The 22,863-nt window shown below is 31.3% G+C and overlaps 2 long non-coding RNA genes across 3 annotated transcripts in view; one reads left to right on the top strand and one right to left on the bottom strand.

Annotated features, from left to right (window-relative positions):
* Nucleotides 1-12,577, bottom strand: part of LOC134692795 (uncharacterized) — a 31,592-nt gene extending 19,015 nt beyond the window's left edge. The window contains exons 1-3 of one of the 2 annotated variants that reach the window (XR_010102271.1): nucleotides 12,447-12,577; nucleotides 9,051-9,255; nucleotides 8,829-8,919 (exon numbers count right to left, since the gene is read on the bottom strand). This is a non-coding gene — a long non-coding RNA (uncharacterized LOC134692795). Of the gene's footprint in view, nucleotides 1-8,828; nucleotides 8,920-9,050; nucleotides 9,256-12,446 lie in introns of those variants that run through there. The other variant, XR_010102272.1, reaches the window with a different exon arrangement.
* Nucleotides 12,578-14,924: 2,347 nt separating this feature from the next.
* On the top strand, nucleotides 14,925-17,874 carry LOC134693698 (uncharacterized). The gene is made up of 3 exons (XR_010102445.1): nucleotides 14,925-15,014; nucleotides 15,990-16,160; nucleotides 17,780-17,874. It is a non-coding gene; the product is annotated as an uncharacterized LOC134693698 (long non-coding RNA).
* Nucleotides 17,875-22,863: the final 4,989 nt, after the last annotated feature.

The raw sequence follows: 22,863 nt of genomic DNA on the forward strand, positions 1-22,863 counted from the left end.
CTATTATTCTTAAACTATAAGTAATAGGTCAACTATATTTGTTGTATGGAAGCATTGTTAGCTGTACATGTCTGCCTGGTATGGTTCATCTGACCTTGACCTCATTTTTATGGTTCATTGGTCTTTGTTTAGTTATATTGGTTAATGTTAAGTTAATGTGACAGTTTTTAATAAAGCTTTATAGTTAGGACTATCAACATAATATCAATGATTAGTAAAGAAGGCGAGACATTTCAGCATGTGCACCTTTGTTCTTGTGGTTGTAGGACACACAGAGACAAAAAATTACTGGTATCTTTGTGATTTGCTAGGTAAGAGCTGTATGGTTTGCATACAGTGACCTGCTGGTCTGCGACCACAGCTAGATACGACAACAGAGGTCCAACCATGAATAGTTGAGGCAAAAAATGACACAATGTTCGCGCTTGATACAGGCCTGAATATGGGTAGCATTAACACCAAGTATTAGAGACTTAAAGGTCAAATATCAAAATCATTACCCATGGTACAAAACATATCATATTTTGGTGCTGCATGGGGTGTGTCAAGTATTAAAAAAATCTTCAAGGAGGAAACAAATGTGTGCTCAAGTATAAAAGCGGGGGGAAAATGAAGTTTTTTTAAGGGGGTGTAGGGGTATAGAGTTAATTTACAACAGCTAGGTGTATTGCACAAAAGCAAAAAAATTAATATAAATTCAAATCATATTACCAATTCTAAGTTCTTTGATTACAGCTATTCTGTGTCAGAAACCTATTATGTGTTCATTTTTTTTTAAATGGCAAGACAGAATGTTTCGATTTTGGCTGACATATAGAACTACCTATTTGAACTTAGTTTAAACATATTTGTTTATAGTGGATTGGGAAACAAGTTTTACAACTTATATTAATCCCTTTCCACTTTGCGGGTGCGAGTGCTGCCTTGTAGCGGCATTAGCCTACTCTTTTTCGAAATCTACAAGGGTGTCATTAACGTGCAAGAGATATGGCTCTCTCTTAACACGGGTCAGCCATTCATCGTCCCCGTCCGACGGACTATCATCGTTTCCTCGAGATCATACTCGCAAATGGTGTCAAGGGAGAGCCGAAAATTAAGTTCCTGAAATTTTCATCCCAAACGGGAATCGAACCAGGAACCTTTGTGTTAGTAGTCCGATGCACTATTTTGTGCAACACACAATGCTGTTGCTAAATGACTGTCTGTCCCCCCTCTCAAAAGTTAGGACACCCTTTTTTGTTGATTTTCTGCAATACACAATGCTGTTGTCATTCCGCCACAAAAAAATAAAATCTTCCCACGATATTTTTCTCCCCTTTCCCCCCCCCCCCCCCCAAAAAAAGAGACAATCACACCAAATGAATGTTGACCATTGAAATATGAAAACGATTAACTCTGTAAGATGGGCATATATATTGGTACGGCAACCTATAGTTGTTTATTTCTGTACCATTTGGTCTCTTGTGAAGAGTTGACTCATAAGCAATCATATTACATCAGTTTTTTCATATTCAGCTCACAACCAGACTATCTGAGACTTCTTGAAAAGGATTCTCAGATTTTTTAAATAGGAATTTGAACCCCCTTTTTGGGACCCCACTGTAATAAAAAACACAGTATAAAAAAAGTCTTATTTTTTAATATTGATAATTTTCTAAACGTCTCAACAATCCATAACAAGTCGATTATAAAACCTTTTTTTACTATTCACACGAACCTAAAGTGAGGAAATATGTACTCGAAAAAGGCTTTCAATCCATAAACATTGTATGCCGACCTCTGACAGAAAAAGCTTGTTTTGTTTCGTATTGTTAATGGAGCACATTTTTTAACTTTTGCCTTACGCATCGTTTTGTGTTTTTATATTTTTTTGATTTAGAAAAGAGGGGATTGTGTCGTTTAATAGATTTGTTAATGATAAACATCAGTAATAAAAGAGATATTTTCCAATGACTAGTAAATAAGTAACAACATTTGGACACATAAAACAGAAAATATAATAAAAGAAGATGCAAGGAATGGAGTTTTGATTATGATACCTCTCTTGTCTACCAGGGAGTAAGCCTCTTTTTTCAGTCTCTTTGGTAGCAAACCATACTGGTCCTGATTCTGTCCTCCACATGGAACGAGGGTGTGTCTTGTTTCTCTCTATTGTCCTTGGTTCTCCCAAGACGTTTAGTGGAAATCAGAAAATCATTCGCTATATACCTCAGAAATAGATAACCTTAGCTGTGTTTGGCAAAGATTTTAGACATGTTGGTTCCAATGCTCGTTAACTCTGTACTTCATTTGACCTATTTGACTTTTTTGGATTCGAGTCTGATTGATGAGTCTATTGGTAGAGGAAACGCGCGTCTGGCATAAATACAAAATTAAATCCTAGTATCTATGATGAGTTTATTTATCTAAAGCAAAGCTAGCACTTATTCAGCATTCTGTCATTTGTGTGTACAATGTGATTGATGTGTACTCTAAATGTTGCGATTTTATCTTAATATATAATGCTGATATGTCTTTAATTAAAGGCTCCTTGTGTTTAAGGGTACGTACTTTTATCTTATACATGTATGTATTTTATTTTATATCATTGTACATTATGATTTGGACATGTTTGTAGGTACCCTGCCTGCAAGTGCCACCGTTGTAGAGAGATTATTTCTTAGAAAATATTCATATCATATATGCAAGGGTATAATCCACTGGATGTGTACTACTTGATATTTTAGCCTGGAAGAACAAGACTTTATTTATTAGTTATAATTGTTTTGTTTACTATAGATTCATTCTTATTCGTATGGTGCCAATTTTCGTCGATTTCGTCGATTAAGATAAACAACTTATTAAATGTTCAACGGATAACACATTTTCTATGAGTTTGTATGCCGACATTTGTAAAACAACGAAATCAACGAAAATGCAAGTTCGTATGTATCCATGAAATTTGGTACCCACGTTAATAAATGAATTCAAGTATTGTTTTATAGATTCTTTTTGTGTTTCGTACCATCTATGGATTTACGCGAATAAAAACAATTTTTATAGTTGTTTCCATGTTGTGTTAATATGCCACTGTCCCGGGTCAGGGAATATCAGTGCTCAAACATGTTTAAACCGGACCTCATTTTTTACGCCACTACCCTTAGTGGTTGTGCATGTCTGTCAAACTTGTTTCCGTGAATTGTTATAAATCTCTAATAATTAAGCAACTTAGTTTTCCCTTTTATATTAGATTGTGTCACAATTTCAAAGTTATGGTCTTTTATAACGGAGTATTAAGCGGTATGGGGTTTTATCGCTTTAGTGCAGTACAGTGACCATGATTGCTGAATATATCCACATAATTTGAAAGCTGATGGATAGTGTGGCAATCGGCAATAATACCACATCTCCTTATAATGTTTTTTATATTTATATATGTTGCAGAAAATAGATTTACGTATTGTCGTGTTTTTTGTTTATTCTACATTCAATTGCTAGAGGTATAGGGAGATGACAGATACCTCAAGTCTTGGGTGTTTGCCTTTTTTAATTAAGTTCATTCATATGTTTCGGAGTTCAGTATGACTTATATTTTCACTGAACTATTATACACTTTTGTTAAGCCGCAGCAGGTTAAAACCAGCTAAAAACTAGAGGATTTTTTCACTGTGATAGGGATAACCTTGTGCTATTTTCTTGTCTTTGGTCGGTTTATTGTTTCTCAAGTTGTCACTTTTCCAATATTTATTCTAAATTTTATTACAATCATATTTACAAGGATTATATAACCAGTAAATTGTTGTCTAAAATGGTATCATTTAAGACATAACAAGATCAAATAATCACTTAAATATAGTCAACAACTATAAATCTATCAATTTAATTCAGCTTCAATGATGAGATATCCAGTTTGTGGTCCCACAGACCATCTAATCTCTTCTCACCTGGAAAATACAATAATCTTTATTATGATTATCATAACTTCTTATCACTATTATTATCATTATTATATTTATTATATAACTTTATGTTATGAATAATAAATTTTCAAATGAGTAATTACCAGTAATCTTACAGTTTAATCCAAAAAGTGGCCATAAGAATCTCTTTTAACTCTGTTAAAATATAGCCCTCCAAATGGTGGTCGTAATCTGTTAAATTCAAGCCCTGCAATTGGTGGCAATCCACTGACTTTTCTTGATAGAACTGCCATTAGCATCATGAGAATCGCAAATAGAATATTCAATATTTTCATTCTGCAAGGAATTTATGTTTTTACCTTAAGTACATGATTAAATAATATATTATGTTGAGCGCACGAATTTCCGGATAACATCATCCTAGTGTTTTCAAAACACGAAAAAAAGTTTGTTTTTAAAAGTAAAATATTAGATTTAGTTAATGATATTTAATAGAAAGATATAGTCAAGCTGGAAAATTGATGAACTCAATAGACATACTGGAACATGATATAGACTATTGATACCAGGATTAACATGTTTTTTTCATATTATGTATCCCTTTGTTTAATAAATTAAATGATCATCTAATACTGTAATCGTTTTAGACTTGTATAGTGTTATTGACAAACACTGTTAATAGATTTGTTTTACGCTTAAATTTTGTATAAATTTTATTATGAAGTCAGAGTGATGTCAGTTAACTTAATTTGTATAAGACTGCCTCCCCCTTCAAAAATATGAAATCACCAACTTCATATTCTTTTCACAAATAATCCGATTTTCTTTCCGGTATCAAATTTTACAAGATTAGCTTATCTGATAAGGTGTTACTGTAAAATGTGGTTAGTTATGCACAATTATTAATGCAAAACTGAAAATTCATGAAAAGTACCTAAAATATCACGCATTATAATTTTTTTTATTAAGTGTCATTAACTTTTTGTCACAGAAATCATAAATATAGAAAAAATCAGTTTTTTAAAACTTTGTTTTATATAATTTACCTTGTTTTTGTATTCAATCGAACAGAGGAACAAAGATATTTTGAACACATGGCGCTCGGTTGTTTATATACCATTTGGACGCCTATTATTGACCATGTTCTACGCAAAATAAAACATCAGTCACAAACACAATAGTGTTGTTTATTGACAAGACATATTTTCCTATTCTTTAAAGGTCTTTCATGTTAACTTGTTTTGTCAAATTAACACAAAACGAGTTTAAATGTTACGATCAACAGATAAAAAAATTAAAATTGAGTTACCTTTATGCACTTAACTTTATTGTTGATAGATTCTATTTTTTACTGTCAGAGTTTAATCGTGTGCAGTTTTGTGCACATAAAGTCAGTATGCGACCGAATTTTATTAAAGCGAAAACAACCTTATTTTAACGTTGTATATGGATACTAGTACATGTTAACCGGACTAGATAGATTAAATATATTCAAACCTTTTATTTGTAGGTACCTTTTCTGTTCTACACGGACACCAACTCTAAGATGTTGGAAAATGCGAGAGAGAACGTTTTGTTCTGTTTTGTACCTAATCATATGAAAAATGTCTAGATATTACACATATCTCTGCAGGTGAAAAGAATCAGGACAATGGCACTTGAGATCTACAAATTATTAACGGGAAAGATCCAGTAAGTTTGAAGGACTTGATCAAGATAAAGGACTCAAAAATAGTTTAAGGTATATTAACAGCATGGACATGCCACAGGTTAGAACCAGTACATACGATGAGATATCATGCAACCGCTTTACTCTTGAATAGCTTGCCGATCCATTTCCTTACTATAAATGTTTTTTTATCCTGATTTTAGGAGTTTGCTTCAGTCATGAAATGGTTAGAACTACCATTGATAAGTCTGTATATTTGTTTCCTATTCACACTATTAAATCTGGTTTCTTTGTGCATAAATATAAATATGAAGTAAAATATTTATTCTAGAAGTTTTTCAAGAGGAGAATCACTATGTCATATGTGTTCCCCCATAGATCTATGTTCAGATCACTATAGTCCTTTTACAGTTCACAAATTTGTTGTGTGGTTTCGCTGTAATATATATCGATTTTCCCTTGCTGGAGACGCTTAGTTTACAGCTTAAAGCTTATGCTTCTCCTTTTTACTATTTAATTATTACAGAGATCTTCGGTTTTAGGGTTTTATAATGTTGGTCCATACTCATATTTTGTAGTGATAATGACATATTTTGATACTTATGAATATCAAAATGTGAATCAGGAAATGTTCTTCATGCTTATTCCAAATTGCTATAAGACACAATTATATCTTATATCAGATAAAATCAAGTATTTCCCATATAAATGCCAGAGTCATCAAAGCAATACATCAACAGAAGAGACATAGAAGCATTACACTTATAAAAAGATATCAAATCAAGATAGGAACAGATTAAAGATGAGATGTAAATGCATAACATACGAGACATATTTGCCATCTGGTCCCTGGTAGATATTTGTCTTATTGGCAATCACACTCCCATCTTTGTATTTAATATACATTCAAACGATATACACAACCACTTCCGGTCAGAAAAACCTTTCCATAAACATCATGTACGGAGACGCGCCTCTTTACAAGTACATTGAGATTTCCGGTGCTATGATTGACAATATGACAACTATAAAAATTACAAAAAAACAACGAACAAGGATGTCTAAATAAAGTAGTTTCCCTTGTTTAAAAAAATCATAAATCGACTGAGAAAATAAAAAAACGGAATACAAACTAAAACTAAGGGAAACATCAAATATGTCTAACAACCACATCTTAAAAGATACTACACGTATCTACAGGCGAGATCTCAATGCACTATATTTACAGAAAAGATATCGAAGTTTATATATTAAATATAACTTGGTATGCGGTTTTAAATTTGTGCTCGTGTTTGTATGCCAAAGAGAGCTGTATAGTTGTTTTAAGGTGACATGCTCGTCTTAAGCCATTTTAGTATTCCGTACTATTGGATTCCCAAGATAAAAATATGAATCAAAGGCAAAACAAAACAAATCAACAGCTGCGCCATGAGTGCATGATACGCCTTTTCATTTTCATAGAATAAAATACAATACCATCTCAATTTCGTATCAGAAATTTATAAAATTCAGAAAGGAGCTTACATCAATAGAAATAAACAAGTCACAAAAGTTTCACGAGAACTGCTGAAAGCCTTTTTGAGATATTGTCCGAAAACTGGAAATGTATTTATTCATAATGGATACGGAATCAAGTAATTGCAACTTATATTAATCCCTTTCAACTTTGCGGGCGCGAGTGCTGCCTTGCAGAAGGTTTAACCTGCCCTTTTTCGAAATCTACAAGTCGGCCATCTATCGTCCCTTTCCGACAGACTTTTTTTCATCGTTTCTCAAGACGATACTCGCAAATTGTGTTAAGGGAGAATCGAAAATTTGGTCCCTGAAATTTTCTCCCCGAAGAGGTGATCAACCAGGAACTTTTGTGTAGGTTGATGCAATAACCGAACTAATACACAATTTTGTCCAGGAGTCATCCGAAGCCAGTCTCCGGGCTCGGAATTTTCTCGCTGTGTTGAAGACCCATTTATGACCTTGTGCCTTTTTCTTCTCTTAGGTCGGAATTTTGTCTCTTTGTCCCTTTGTCACTTTTCCCTAATTTTATTTCAATCATATGTTTCCAGAATAATATGATTAAGTAGATTGTAAAGACATAAATTTCTTTTCGTTATAAGGCTTAACGAATATGTTATGCGTAGTAATTTGCACGGTGGATAATAAGAAATATCAGTTTTCATAAAACTCACGTTGAAACTATTGCTCACAATAGCAAGACCGATATTTATTGACAAGGTAGTATAGTTATGATAGCAAGTACTGATATACCGACTCATCCACTTAATTAGCAAGTCTTAAGATTAATTCTTCGTAGAACAGTTTTGTTCTTTACCTTAGTATTGAGTAAAATATATAAGTCATCATCTTATACTAGAGCCAGAGAAGCTTTAAGCGCAATAGGGTTAGACAAAAACGATTTAGTTTGCATAGTTTACGAAGAGGAGGCGTTTCTCACGCCACAAACAACGGTGATTCAAGTAGGCTTTTCAAAGTTCATGGACGTTGGCGATCCTAAAAGCTAAAGACGGATAGATGAAAGACAGTATTGAAAAAAGACTTCTGTTTCTTATACCTTGGCATTTAATATACACTCTTTCGCCTTTTGTCTCGACTGGATGCTGCAAACCTACATCTCATAGTATATCTGTGTTTTGTGGTTATTTGCTTGGATTCTCCCGTGCATACCTAAGCGGGAATTAAAGCATTCGACGGTATGCATTCAATCAGACTACACGTTTAATTCAGTTGCTGTTAAGGTCTGTTTGACCTTTTTTTTGTTTTTGTTTCAAAACAAAAAACAATCGTTGTTCTCTAGGTACTGTCTTTCACACGTATATTAAGATTATTCTTATAAAATTGTACATTTCAGTAGATGCACATGTATACTGTCCAAAGTTACAGTATTTAATCATTTTTCTCTTTTCATTCATTTACATGTAGTTGTGAATTGTTTCTAATTTTTGTAATTATATTTTGTAGATTGTTCAGGCTGTTGATCATACTTCTAGTGAAGAGAATGTGATAAGGACTGTTTTTTGGCGTAACACCTACCATTCTTAATTTTGTTTCTTTCACATGTTATTATGTTCCGAATGTATTATCAAAGGCTGGATGCTGCAAACTTACATTCCATAGTATATTTGTGTTTTGTGTTATTAAGCCTTGTATAGAAAAGAAATGCTTTATGTTCAGTTGAACCCGTAAAAAAGAACATAAAACATAGAATCAATTAAAGAAAAATTAAGCAAACACAAATATAGACATCAACTTCAAATCAAATTTTATTTATTTAGTTCGGCTTCAATGATGAGATATCTAGTGTGTGGTGCCACAGACCTTCTAATCTCTTTTCACCTGGAAAATACAATAATCTTTATTATGATAACTTTTTATTATTAGTCTATTATCACTTTTATTATTATTATCATTATTTTTATAATAAAACTTTATGTTTTAATTAATCAATCATTTGAATTTATAATTACCAGTTATCTTATGGTTCTATCCAAATAGTGGCCATAAGCACCTCTTTTAACTCTGTTCAAACGAAACCCTCCATTTGGTGGCCTTAATCTGCCAAACTGAAGCCGTTGCATTGGTTGACCGGATGGTGGCCGTCCACTGACTGATCCTATTAAAACTGCCATAAGCATCATGAATATCGCACACATAATCTTCAATATTTTCATTCTGCAAAGGATTTAATTGTTCACCTAAAGTATATGATTGTTATAGGATTAAACACCTTTTTAAAGGAATGTATTGGTGTATAAACTCAACCAATTCACTCACAATTAAATAAAAGGCCGAAGGACTTTTTCGATATTTCATGAGTGACCTTTAAAAAGCCGTTCAGTCTTTATGATTCTTTGCAATTTGAGATATGGAGTATATTTTTCCACAGTCGTTTCATCTATCACACGTAAATTGTATATTTATGTCATTGAATAGACCTTGGCGCATAAATGTATATATTTTTTCGTTAACGCAAAAATATGCACTCAATGAAATTTGCTATTTGATAAAAACTAAACTGCAAAAACTCATATTATTATTCAAATGAATGTTTCTGTGTATGATCTTATTAAACGATTAACGTGCAGTGAAAATAAATTTTGCAACGTCGGTTTTACTATCGCCGTCATCATGTTTACATTGGTTACGAAAAGAAGTTCGGTCAACGTCGTCTATCGAAAAACAAACACCGTCAAGATCAACTACCGGAAGTTCTCTCGACCAATCATATCAAAGTATTCCCTGATATGTAAACCATATAAGAATTATCATGACATATATATCAATAGTGCGCACGATTTCCACTCACTTTAGTTCCGTTGAAATATCCCCACCGAAATACTAAATAAAATCAATTCATATGTTTATCCTAAGGCTACTTTTTGTTATACTAGTAGTAGTACCAGCAACGTCCTTTCCTTCCGATGGAATGTTTTCATATGCACTACTTTAAAAAATATATAGAAAGTCTAACAGTCTTTCGTCTAAAATTGCCGACCATATCAAATTTCTTAACAAAACCAAAATCAAAGTGACCTGCGGAGACCCCTTCGCAACTGATTACAGACATTTTTTACGGTGTTTGTAAACAGATCGACACTTTCATGGATTAATAATTAAATCATCACAAGCCATATAACTTTCCTTTGTTTGTTAATCAAGACTTTTATGTACACGTGATTGGAATGCAATTTACATTTAAATTACTTCAATTTAGGGTTGTCAACGTTTAACCCGTTAACCGGGTAACCGTCGAAAGGACCGAACATCGAATACCAAAATCACTACCCGGTTAACCGGACTTTTTTTCAATTTTAATAAAATTGATATAAATGTGTTTCCCTCGGTTTTAGTTTGTTACCCCGATTTTGTTTTTTGTCCATGGATTTATGAGTTTTGAACAGCGGTTAACTTCTGTTGCCTTTATTTAGTAATCATTAGATAATTTTGTAATATTTGAAATATTCGTCGAGGTAATTAATTTGACAGATCAACATTCCAGAATACCGATTGCTATTGTTTATCCAAAATAACATAATATTAATTAGAACTTAGACAACTTGTCTATCAGCTCGGGGCAAGATCCTAAGTAAACATAATTAGTATACATGTTTTTTAGAACAGTAATTTAAAATAAGTAATCCGATTAAATTTTACGATTTCATTCATTATTTTACTTCAGATCTAATATTGCGTAGACCTAACTACATTTTGTACATCTGAATGTGCAACCGGCATCGTTCAAGGCTTAATTTGTCATATTTTAAACGAAATACCAACTCCCAAATTGTGTTATGCAAATCAACGTGTATGATATTTGATGGTAACAGTAACATTGTCTATCATTTCAAATTGAAACACTCCACAATATTTTCTGAGACATCAAGAAAAAATTGAAAGAATCATCGTATCAGACATTTTAAATTCAACGAGATCAAAAAGTTGTTTTAATTTTTCAATCTGAAGGTATTATAAACGCCGTAGTAGATAACGTATATTGAATTATTAAAAGTCAAACTAAGACGCCAGGAATCCTCACAGACAAGCCAGATAATGCCAAAGGACAAACTTCAATTCATCGTATTATGAAACGTACATTGCAGGGTACTATTGATAAAGCTTAAACTACCGATTAACCAGTTAATCTGTAGAACGATTATCCGAGTAAACGGTTAGACAAAACTGTCAATTTGACAACAGTACTTTGATTACACTGTTTTTGAGATTTAACAATAATTGTTAAATTTAGAATTTAATGATAGGCGAAAGTAGGAGATCGACATTCAAACCCAAAAGTCGAAAATGAATTGAAAACGTCATGGCTAAAAAAAGAGAAAATCAAACAAAAGTGCAAAAAAGTAAGACTGAGCAACACGAAAAAGCACAAGTAATCTAACATCGTCCAATATTGTTGTTGACAATTTCATGATAGGCGAAAGTAAGAGTGCGATATTCAAACCTAAAAAGTCGAAAATAAATTCAAAACGACATGGCTGAAAAAAAGGAGAAAATCAGACAAACGATAGTGCAAACAAAACAAAACACAGAAAGAGTAAGACTGAGTAACACGAAAAAGCACAATACTATTGCTGTTGACAAATTGATGAACAAGTAAGATCACGGAATATACATATAGTGTTTACTTTGCCGGACAATATATGAAAATATTTTTGATTTTATTGAAAATTTGGTTCATGAATACGTACTTAATTTATTTGTAGAAACGGCGGTCGGTAATTTACTGTTAAATTGACAAAACAACAGAGCATCAAGCTATGTTTGTAGTACGTTTATTTTACGTTTATATGTTTATGAAAGTTAAAAACAAAAACAGTGCATCCCAACTTAAATTTAAACTTTTCAATATCATTTAAGATTCATCCGAGTACTCGCGAGTATTCGAGTATTATGACCGAGTATTTGAGTATTAAATCTTAGATCTTTTGACATCCCTTATAAATAGAATTTTTGTTTCTTTATTTACACGAACATGGTATAAACTTTATTATGAATTCAGAGTGACTTCCGTCAACACCACACCCTACCTCCCAAAATTAAAAAAAAAAATTAAAAAAACACAAAGCTTTTTTTTGTTTTCAAAAATGATCAGATTTTCTTCTTTTCAATTTTGCTATTTTAGCTTATCTGTAATTTAATTATTTAGTATGTTGCTGTAAAATATGAATATTTATTAATAATTATTAAGGCTAAATTGTTTGTTGTTTGAAATTCCTGACAAATACCTATACATTTCACGCCTTAAATTCATAAAGTGTTTTTTTCAATTTCCTCTTTTGTACTGTACAGAATTCTTAAAACATACAAAACAAATCAGTTATTTCAAAGCTTTGCTGTATTTTATTTACCTTGTGTTTTGGTGTGTAATGGAATAGTCAAACACGGGTGTTTGGAACATATGGAATCCGGTTGTTTATATACCATTGACACACCTGTTTATAACCGTTTTTCTACGCAAAATAAAACACCAGTTACAAAAAGATTTGTTTTGTTTCTTGACAACAAAAATCTACCTATTCAATAAAGATTTTTTTACAGTTGAATTTGTGTCAAATTAACATAGAGCAAATTCAAAGGTCATGAACGACAGACAAAATAATAAATTAAACTATGCACTAAACTTTATGGTTAATAGATTCTTATTTTAACTGAATTTAATCTGTGTGTACTTTTGTGAGTCAATATACGACCGAATGTTATTGAAGAAAACAACCGTCTTATTTTTCAAGTTGTATCATAACGATATTTTATTTGAAGTACCTTTTTGGATTCATTTGAAACCTCCTAGACATAGCAAAATTTACAAATCTGAAGTTAAAAACAATCAGGACCAGATGGCACTTGAGACTTACTAATTTTGTAACGGGAAAGCTCCAGTGACTTTGAGTGACGTGATCTTAAGAATATACTCGATCTCCTCTGAGAAGCTAAAAAAATCTAGAATGAAACGTTTATTCTTAACCTAATTATGGGGCTAATATGACTGTAAAAAAATAAATAGAGAAGAAAAAAAAACATATTGTAGCCCACTTCTTTTTTAGTTACGGCCCTGTAAAAGTACTAGTAGCTAATGTTGATTATTTACCCATTTGTCATCAATTTTTTATCCCATTTTGGGCTATTACCGTAAAAAAAATCACAGTTCAACAATTAAACTTTTTTTCATACTTTCAATAAAGATGAAGTGGACCAATCTGAATAAATTCAACTTAAAAGAACTATATGTAGGTGCTAACATCAGAAATTTTATGATATTTGGTGCCTTTTAGTGTTAAGTTTACCATGCTGACTACTTCGTCAAAATGTGATTTTTTTCTTAATTTTAAGAACAAACTGCATATTATTTCAACTTCTTTGTAAGAAAATGTAGAAAAGTACATCTATATGAAATTTGAATAGAAAAAAGTGATTAGAGATGTAAATGATTCTGGTAAAATCCATTATTGTACCCCTCCTTTTTTCTCTTCTAAAACTTTGGTTAGAACGACTAATTTGATTAGTTGTAAAATTTGATTTTTTTTACTCAAAAACCTCTTATTGAAAATACACAATTACTTTTACAGAGTTTGATTATATCATTTTCTTGAATCACATGTTTTGGGAATATTTTCAAATCGAGATTTCAAAGTGACTGAAGAATACATCCTTAAAGGACTCAAAATATAATTGTAGGTACAATATCATCCTGGACATACCACAGATAAAAACTACAGCATACGATAAAAGATCATTCAGATATACCGCCGCTATGCTCTAGACTATCTTGCCTAACCATTTTCGGAATGAAAATAGTTTTTTTTTCAAAATTAAAGAATTTGCTTCAGATCTGGAAAGCTTCCTACTGCCAAAACTTTAATCAAAGGTATCAGGATTATAATTTAAAACGCCAGACGCACGTTTCATCTATATAAGACTCACCAGTGACGCTCAGATCAAAATAGTTGGAAATCCAAACAAGGACAAATTTAAAGGGTATTTACAAGTGGAAGAAATGAAAAAATATTTATACATTCACAAAAAGTGGTGTGAAGTAGAACAACTACATCTACTGTAGAAGCATACCAAAGCATTACATCTACGGAATCCATTTCTATATCACAAGAAGGAAATTACTCAAAAGAAGGGGGAAAACATTACTTATGCATTATATTTGTGCTTAAGGTGGTATGGGAGTCTAAAATAAAAATGATAGAATTTGTTCACACTTTGCCAAAACGTAGTATCTATTGGTATCTGTTGAAAAATATAATGAAAATGAAAGGTCACCGCGCATTTTCTCAAGCTACAGGACGTGGAAAAAGGACACATTTTGTATGGATTATACAGGAAAAAACACATTGTTATGATTAAAAACTAAACAAAATGATAGAATTGTTCAATAATTAAGGAAAAGATAGCTTTCAGATAATGCTTTGAGAATATCAAAAGAAAAGATAGGGTGACCGTACGTTTTTTCCAGCTAAAATACAAAATAGGAAAATTGCATGTATAATCCTTCAGAAAATGCACTGTTAAGAGTTACCTCCCCTTAAAATGCCAATTTGTGGATCTACTAATAACTGTTTAAAAGACAAAACGTGATATAAGGTATTTTTTCTCTCACAAAAATCAGACGGTTATTGATTCTTTGTAGACAAAACAGCACAAAGACTTTATTTGGTCACAGTTGGGGTCTATTCACCCTAAAGTTAAGTGCACGAATCGATTATACTTTATTATGTAACTAGTTTTGTGTGCATCAGACACTAAAATATGCCTAGTCAGCGAACAACAATTGTTTTTTGTCTGATGTTTTAATTTGCGTAGTCAAGAAAACAGGTTTTGAATAGTTTTGTCAATGATATATAAACATCTGAACGCCATATGTCCCAAACACCCGTCATCAATTTTTGTTCGATTAAACACCAAAAAATAAGGTAAATACAATACAACAAAGTTTTCAAATAACTTGCTTTTCTATTATGTTGTAGACGAAACGCGCGTCTGGCGTACTAAATTATAATCCTGGTACCTTTGATAAGTATTTACACCACTAGGTCGATGCCACTGCTGGTGGACGTTTCGTCCCCGAGGGTATCATTAGCCAAGTAGTCAACACTTCGGTGTTGACTTGAATATCTATCATGTGGTCATTTTTTATAAATTTCTTGGTTTTTTTTTCGAAAAACTAAGGATTTTCTTACCCCAGGCATAGGTTACCTTAGCCGTAGCTGGCACAACTTATTGAAATTTTGGAACCTCAATGCTGTTGAACTTCTTACTTTGTGTGGCTTAATAAATTTTGCGATATTATCGTCACTGGTGAGTCTTATGAAGACGAAACGCGCGTCTGGCGTAGTAAATTATAATCCTGGTATCTTTAATAACTATTAAGATTTCTGTAAAAAAAAATAAGGAAAAAGGAAATTAACACTTTTTGTATTCGATGCGTTACATTGTTGTGTACTTTTCAGGATTTCCTAATAATTATCAATCTTTACGTTAAATATTGTGTATAAATTATCATATTTTACAGTAGCATTTGAAATTACTATTCAACATGTAAGCTATACTAGCAAAAAAAAACCAAAGAACTAGAGCTTTTTAAAAGAGCGCAGATGTTAGAGGGGTTCTCATTTACATAATATATACAGCGTTTAACTGCTGGTAAAAGCAAGTTACTCTATATGTCTAATGGAAATGTTTTTCAGCTTCTTTTCAGCTTCTTTTCAGCTTTAATGGTTAATGCGGTTAAATATGTTTAAATGATTTCCTATCTTTTATTTCATTATTTGACTGTTTATGATGAAGATTATTCGGAAAAACAACAACAACAACAACAACAATAATGATAATAATGATGATAATGATAATAATAAAAAGAAGAATAATTATTATTATTTATAATTTAGGCGAACCTCTGCAAGATGAAAATAGTCAAGATTATATGTGCGATGTTCATTATGCTAATATCAGTTTTAGCAGGAACAGCTAGTGGACGGCCACCAACCGGACGTCTTGAATCTACCAGAATAAAAAGGGATGATAATGACCACAATGTGGATAGAATTGTAAAGTAACTGGTAATTACAAAAAGAATGATTATTCCTTATACAAGTATTGAGTTTTTAAATTATTACAACAACAACAACAACAACAACAACAATAATAGAAATAATAAAAATCATATCATTAATGATAATAATAATAATGAAAAAAATAATAATAATAATAATAATAATAATAATAATAATAATAATAATAATAATAATAATAATAATATCATTAAATGATAATAATAATAATATCATTAAATGATAATATTAATAATAATAATAAAAATAATAATAATAATTATGACAATAATAATAATAATAATAATAAAAATAATAATAATAATAATAATAATAATAATAATAATAATAATAATAATAATAATAATAATAATAATAATAATAATAATAATAATAATAATAATAATAATAATAATATCATTAATGATAATAATAATAAATAATAATAATAATTATTATTATCATATACTTAGACTAAATAACGTATGATTTTTACCGTATGATAATAGCATTAAATAAAAGTATTTTCCATATTTTTAGAATTGGTGCTTAGCGGGCTGATATGAAAAGTTTATCACATGCTTCGATTGTTATCACATGCCTTTCCGTAATGTTATCGCATGGCATTCCGGTGATACTCGGCAAATTCCGGAAAATACACCTCAATGCTACGTTTTCAGTGAAAAACATTACAAAGTAGTGTACACAACAACTATTTGAATACTGGAAAGTATATTGTGTCAAATAATTAAATTAAATTAAAAAAAAATAAAAAAAATAAAATAAATATGCATTTTTTAAGTTTTTCTGAAACATAATTTAGAAAGTTACGTTAAAAAAGTTGACTTTTCCAAACAATGTTCATTATGTATATTGCTGAATTATTTTTTTGTCGATTCATCCATATAGAAATGTGTTTTTTTTTTCTCTGTTGAAGCATGTGATATAATAGAAAGATTTGATATTGAATGTATCAAATTTTGGGTCCGACGTCCGTGAACTTTTTACTATTTCAACTTCTTTTCGGGAACCACGTAAAATAATCAATATATGAATCTGTTATTTTTATCTACTGTTGAAGCATATGATGAAAAGATCATAACATGTCATTTTTCATATCGCATGTATTATCAGCCCTCGGTCAATATCAGCCCTCGAGCCATGCGGCTATTGGGCTGATATTGAACCTCGGGCTGATAATACATGCGATATGAAAAATGCCATGTAATAATCTGATATTATGACAATAATAATAATAATAATAATAATAATAATAATAATAATAATAATAATAATAATATCATTAATGATAATAATAATAATAAAAAAAAAATAATAATAATTATGACAATAATAATAATAATAATAAAAATAAAAATAATAATAATAATAATAATAATAATAATAATAATAATAATAATTATAATAATAATAATAATAATAATTATAATAATTATCATAATAACAATAATAATAATAATAATAAAAATAATAATAATAATAATAATAATAATAATAATAATAATAATAATAATAATAATAATAATAATAATAATAACAATAATAATAATAATAATAAAAGTAGTTATGATAATAATGTAAAAATAAACATAATTGTAATTTTTCAGGTGTGAATAGATTAGTGGCTACGTGACACCAAACACTGGATTTCTCATCATTGAAGCTGAACTAAATATGTTTTGAATTAAAGTTGATCTCTGTATTAGTTTTTATTTCATCTTCAAATAATACCTTTTTGTTTTTACTTTTTACTGTACATATGATCGTTAAAAAAGTGTTACAAACATATCGCACTTTGAGGTCAATTCAAAAAGGTGAGGTCCATAAAACTGTGTATTTGGATCATTCCCAAACGGTAGGGAAATTGGAGTCAGTTTAAGTGAAAGGTTTTTTTATTCGAACGTCACTGATAAGTCTTGTTTAACAAAATCAAAACACACGTCAGTCGCAAATGCAAATTTTCGATCTTAGTATCTATAATAAGTTTATTTATGTGCCTGACCTAAGCTATCAACGTATTATTCAATTGATTGCTCTTTGCCTTATCTAGTATATGCTTATGTTTAAGCATACATAAAACGTTTCTTCTTTTGAATTTTTCCATCATATGGTGTCACACCGGTTCCTGATTTTAACTTGCTGTACGGAGTGGGTTCTGTTTACTTTTGAAGATCGTATGATGATCTGTAATCATAAACATCTTTAGATTAGTTGTCACATTGTCAGTCATAACACATCTAAATATATTGTATTATCTGCAGGAGAGATATCAAAGATTTATATTAACTGTATAGATTTCGAGATCTTACTCTTTGGTTTTGATTTTTATTGTCTTATATGACTTCCTATACGATTTTGGTTTTTGTCGAGCCTGCAACTTTTGTTGCAGAATGCTCGACATAGGGATAGTAAGCCGACGGCTAACTTTTTAAAAGCTTTATATTTTAGAAGGTGGAAGACTTGGATGCTTCATACTTTGTATACAGATGCCTCATGTTACGAAGTTTCCAACAGTCACATTTCAAATGTCCTTGACCTCATTTTCATGGTTTCAGTGAGCACTTGAAAAAAATGTTCAGATTATTTGTAATGTTGAATTCTCTTTTATTATAAGTAATAGGATACTTATATTTGGTATGTGCGTACCTTGCAAGGTCCTCATGCCTGCCAGACAGTTTTCTCTTAACCTCGATCTCATTTCATGGATGTTAAGTTTTGGTGGTCAAGTCCATATGTCAGATACTATAAGCAATAGGGCTAGTATATTCGGTGTATGGAAGGACTGTATGGTGTTAATGTCCAACTGGAAGGTGTCATCTGACCTTGACCTCTTTTCATGTTTCAGTGGTTATTGTATGTTTTTGTGTTTTGGTCTGTTTTTCTCATACTTTATGCAATAGATCTGCTATATTTGTTGTATGGAATGATTGTAAGGTGTACATGTCTAGCGGGCAGATGTCATCTGACCTTGACCTCAATTTCATGGTTGAGTGGTCAAAGTTAAGTTTTGAGTTTTGTTTTTTTTATCTAATATTATATACCATAGGTCAACTATATTTGGTGTACGGAAATATTTTATGATCAAGTCGCGCAGGTTTTATTTGACCTCGACCTCATTTTCACGATTCATTGCTGAGTGTTAAGTTTTTGTATTTTGGACTATTTTTTTTAAACTATAAGTAATAGGTCAAATATATTTTTTGTATGGAAGCATTGCTAGCTGCACATGTCTGCCTGGCATGGTTCATCTGACCTTGACCTCATTTTCACGGTTCATTGGTCTTTTTTTTAGTTAACTTGGTCAATGTTAAGTTTATGTGACAGATTTTAATAAAGCTTTATACTTAGGACTATCAACATAATATCAATGATTAGTAAAGAAGGCGAGACATTTCAGCGTGTGCACCCTTGTTCTTGTGGTTGTAGGACATACAGAGACAAAAAGTTACAGCTTTCTTTGTAATTTGATAGGTTAGAGCTGTTTGGTTTGCATATAGGGACCTGCTGGTCTGAGACTACAGCTAGATACGACCATAGAGGTATAACAGTTGAGGCAAAAACTGACACAATATTCACGCTTGATACAGGTCTGAATTTGGGTAGCATTAACACCAAGTATTAGTCTTTAATAAAACCATGCAAAATGCCTATAAATGAGTCCACATGACATGTTAACCAAACGGAATGAAATTTTGCACACATGTTATGATAGTAAAGAGAAAAAAAAATCTAACTTTAAAATTTTATTCTAAGCTATTTTTAGATTTTACAGCGCCATCTACTAGAAATGCCTGGATTTCCAAAAAAATCTACAAAAAAATCACAATTTTATTTCTCTGAATATGCTAGATAAGGTTATGTTTAACTTTTATTTGAATTAATTTTTATAACAAGCATCAGTTGTTCTTCGAAACTTAAAAAAATGTTAAAGCTTCAGTATAGCAAAATTTTGGGAATGAGGAGTCCAAAAAGGGCATTTTGGGCATATATTGGATACTTTGGTAAAAAAATCAACAAAAGGACATGAAATATATTAAAGTGCTTTGATTTTTTAAATGTTTTAAATAATTCTATAAAGGTTAACATGTATACTACAAGTTTTATGATTTTTGAGCTGGGGTCTTTTACACCGTTACCATGGCAACTGAATAAAAATGGGTTTGTTTTCATATGTTTTTCACAATAATCTGTGTATCTATTAATGAAAACTTATTTATCTTTTGACACTATCTCATGATATTTGGCATGAAGGTGCATTACAAAAAGACAGTAGATCTCATAAAATTAAAAAAAAAAAATTACCTTGACCTTTGACCTCGAGGTCAAAACGTTTGATTTTCCCCCCCTTTTTTTTACTTGAGCACTCATTTTTCTCTTCCTTGAAGATTTTTTTTATTTTAATTTTTATATTTGACACACCCATGCAGCACCTAAATATGATATGTTGTGAACCATGGATAATGACTTGGGTATTTGACCTTTGAGTTCAAATAGGTAGTTTTATGTGTCAGTCTAAAACAAAACATTCTCTCTTGCCATTTAAAAATAATGGACCCATAATAGGTTTTTTTACACAGAATAGCTGTAGTCAAAGAACTTAACTTGGTAATATGATTTGAATTTATATTATTTATTTTTTTGCTTTTGTGCAATACACTTAGCTGTTGTAAGTTGACTCCCTTTCTTTACCCCCCCCCCCCCCATTTAAAATTTTTTGTTGCTTTTGTGTAACACACAATGCTGTTGCTAAATGACTGTCTGTCCCCCCTCTAAAAAGTTAGGACACCTTTTTTTGTTGATTTTCTGCAAAACACAATGTTGTTGTCATCCCCGTCCCCACAAACAAATAAAATCCATCCCCGAGATCCCCCCCACGAAAAAAAAAAATTCAGAAAGAGACAATCACACTAAATGAATATTGACCATTTAAATAAGAAAACGATTGAGAAAAGAAAAGATGGGCATATATATCGGTACGGTGACCTATAGTTGTTAATTTCTGTGTCATTTTGTCTCTTGTGAAGAGTTGACTCATTAGCAATCTTATTACATCAGTTTTTTTCATATGCAGCTCACAACCAGACTATCTGAGATTTATGTATACTTGAAAAGGATTTTCAGATTTTCTACAAAGGTATTTAACCACCCCCCCCCCCTTGTTTGGACCCCGCTGTAATAAAAAAAAAACACACTATGATAAAAAAAAGTCTTATTTTTTAATATTAATAATTTTCTACAAGTCTCAACAATCCATAACTAGTCGATTATAAAACCTGTTTTACTATCCACACGAACCTAAAGTGAGGAAATTGTTGTAAACTATGTACTCGAAAAATATTTTCAACCCATTAACATTGTATGCCGACCTCTGACAGAAAAAGCTTGTTTTGTTTCGTATTGTGATGGAGAACTTTTTTTGACTTTTGCTTTATGCATTGCTTTGTGTTTTTGTATTTTTTTTATTTAGAAAAGAGGGGATTGTGTCGTTCAATAGATTTGTTAATGATAAACATCAGTAAAAAAAGAGATAGTATACCATTGATTAGTAAATAAGTAACAACATTTTGACACATATAACATAAAATATAATAAAAGAAGATGCAAGGAATGTAGTTTAGATTATGATACCTCTCTTGTCTACCAGGGAGTAAGCCTCCTTTATGAAGTCTCTATGGTAGCAAACCAAACTAGTCCTTATTCTGACCTCCACTTAACACGTGGGTGGGCCTTGTTTCCGAGTAGTCCTGCCTTTCTCGAAATGATTGTCTCTCTGGTGTCCTTGGTTCTCACAGGACGTTAAGTGAAAATCAGAAAATCATCCGCTATATACCTCAGAAATAGATAACGTTAGCTGTTTTTGGCAAAACTTTTAGGAATGTTGGTTCTCAATGCTCTTCATTTGCCCGTTTTGACTTCTTTGGATTCGAGTCTCACTGATGAGTCTATTGGTAGACGAAATGCGCGTCTGGCGTAAATACAAAATTAAATTTTAGTAACTATGATGAGTTTATTTATCTAAAGCAAATCTGGCACTCCTTAAGCTTTCTGTCAATTGTTTGTACAATGTGATTGATGTGTACTCTAAATGTTGAGATTTTATCTTAATATATAAGGCTGTTATGTCTTTCATGAAAGGTTACTTGTGTTAAAGGGTATGTACTTTTATCTCATACATGTATGTATTTCGTTTCATTGTACATGATGACTTAGACATATTTGTAGGTACCATGCCTGCAAGTGCACCCGTTGTAGAAGTAGAGAGATCATTTCTTAGAAAATATTCATATCATGTATGCAAGGACATGCTTTTCTCAGATCGTTAATGGATTCTTTAAAATTACCAAAAAATCCGGTGGATGTATACTGCTTGATACTTTAGCCTGGAAGAACATGACTTTATTTATTAGTTATAATTGTTTTGTTTACTATAGATTCATTCTTATTAGCAGGGTGCCTATTTTCGTCGATTAAGATAAACAACTAATTCAATGTTTAACGGATAACACATTTTCTATGAGTTTGTATGCCGACATTGCTAAAACAACCATTCAACGAAAATGAAAGTTCGTCTAAATCCATGAAAATCGGTACCCACGTAAAAAAATGAATTCAAGAATTGTTTAATAATTTTCTTAGTTTTTATGTGCTTTGTACCATCTATGGATTTACGCGTTTAAAAACAATTTTTACA

Source organism: Mytilus trossulus, chromosome 12, assembly GCF_036588685.1.
Source record: "Mytilus trossulus isolate FHL-02 chromosome 12, PNRI_Mtr1.1.1.hap1, whole genome shotgun sequence".
Taxonomy (NCBI): domain Eukaryota; kingdom Metazoa; phylum Mollusca; class Bivalvia; order Mytilida; family Mytilidae; genus Mytilus; species Mytilus trossulus.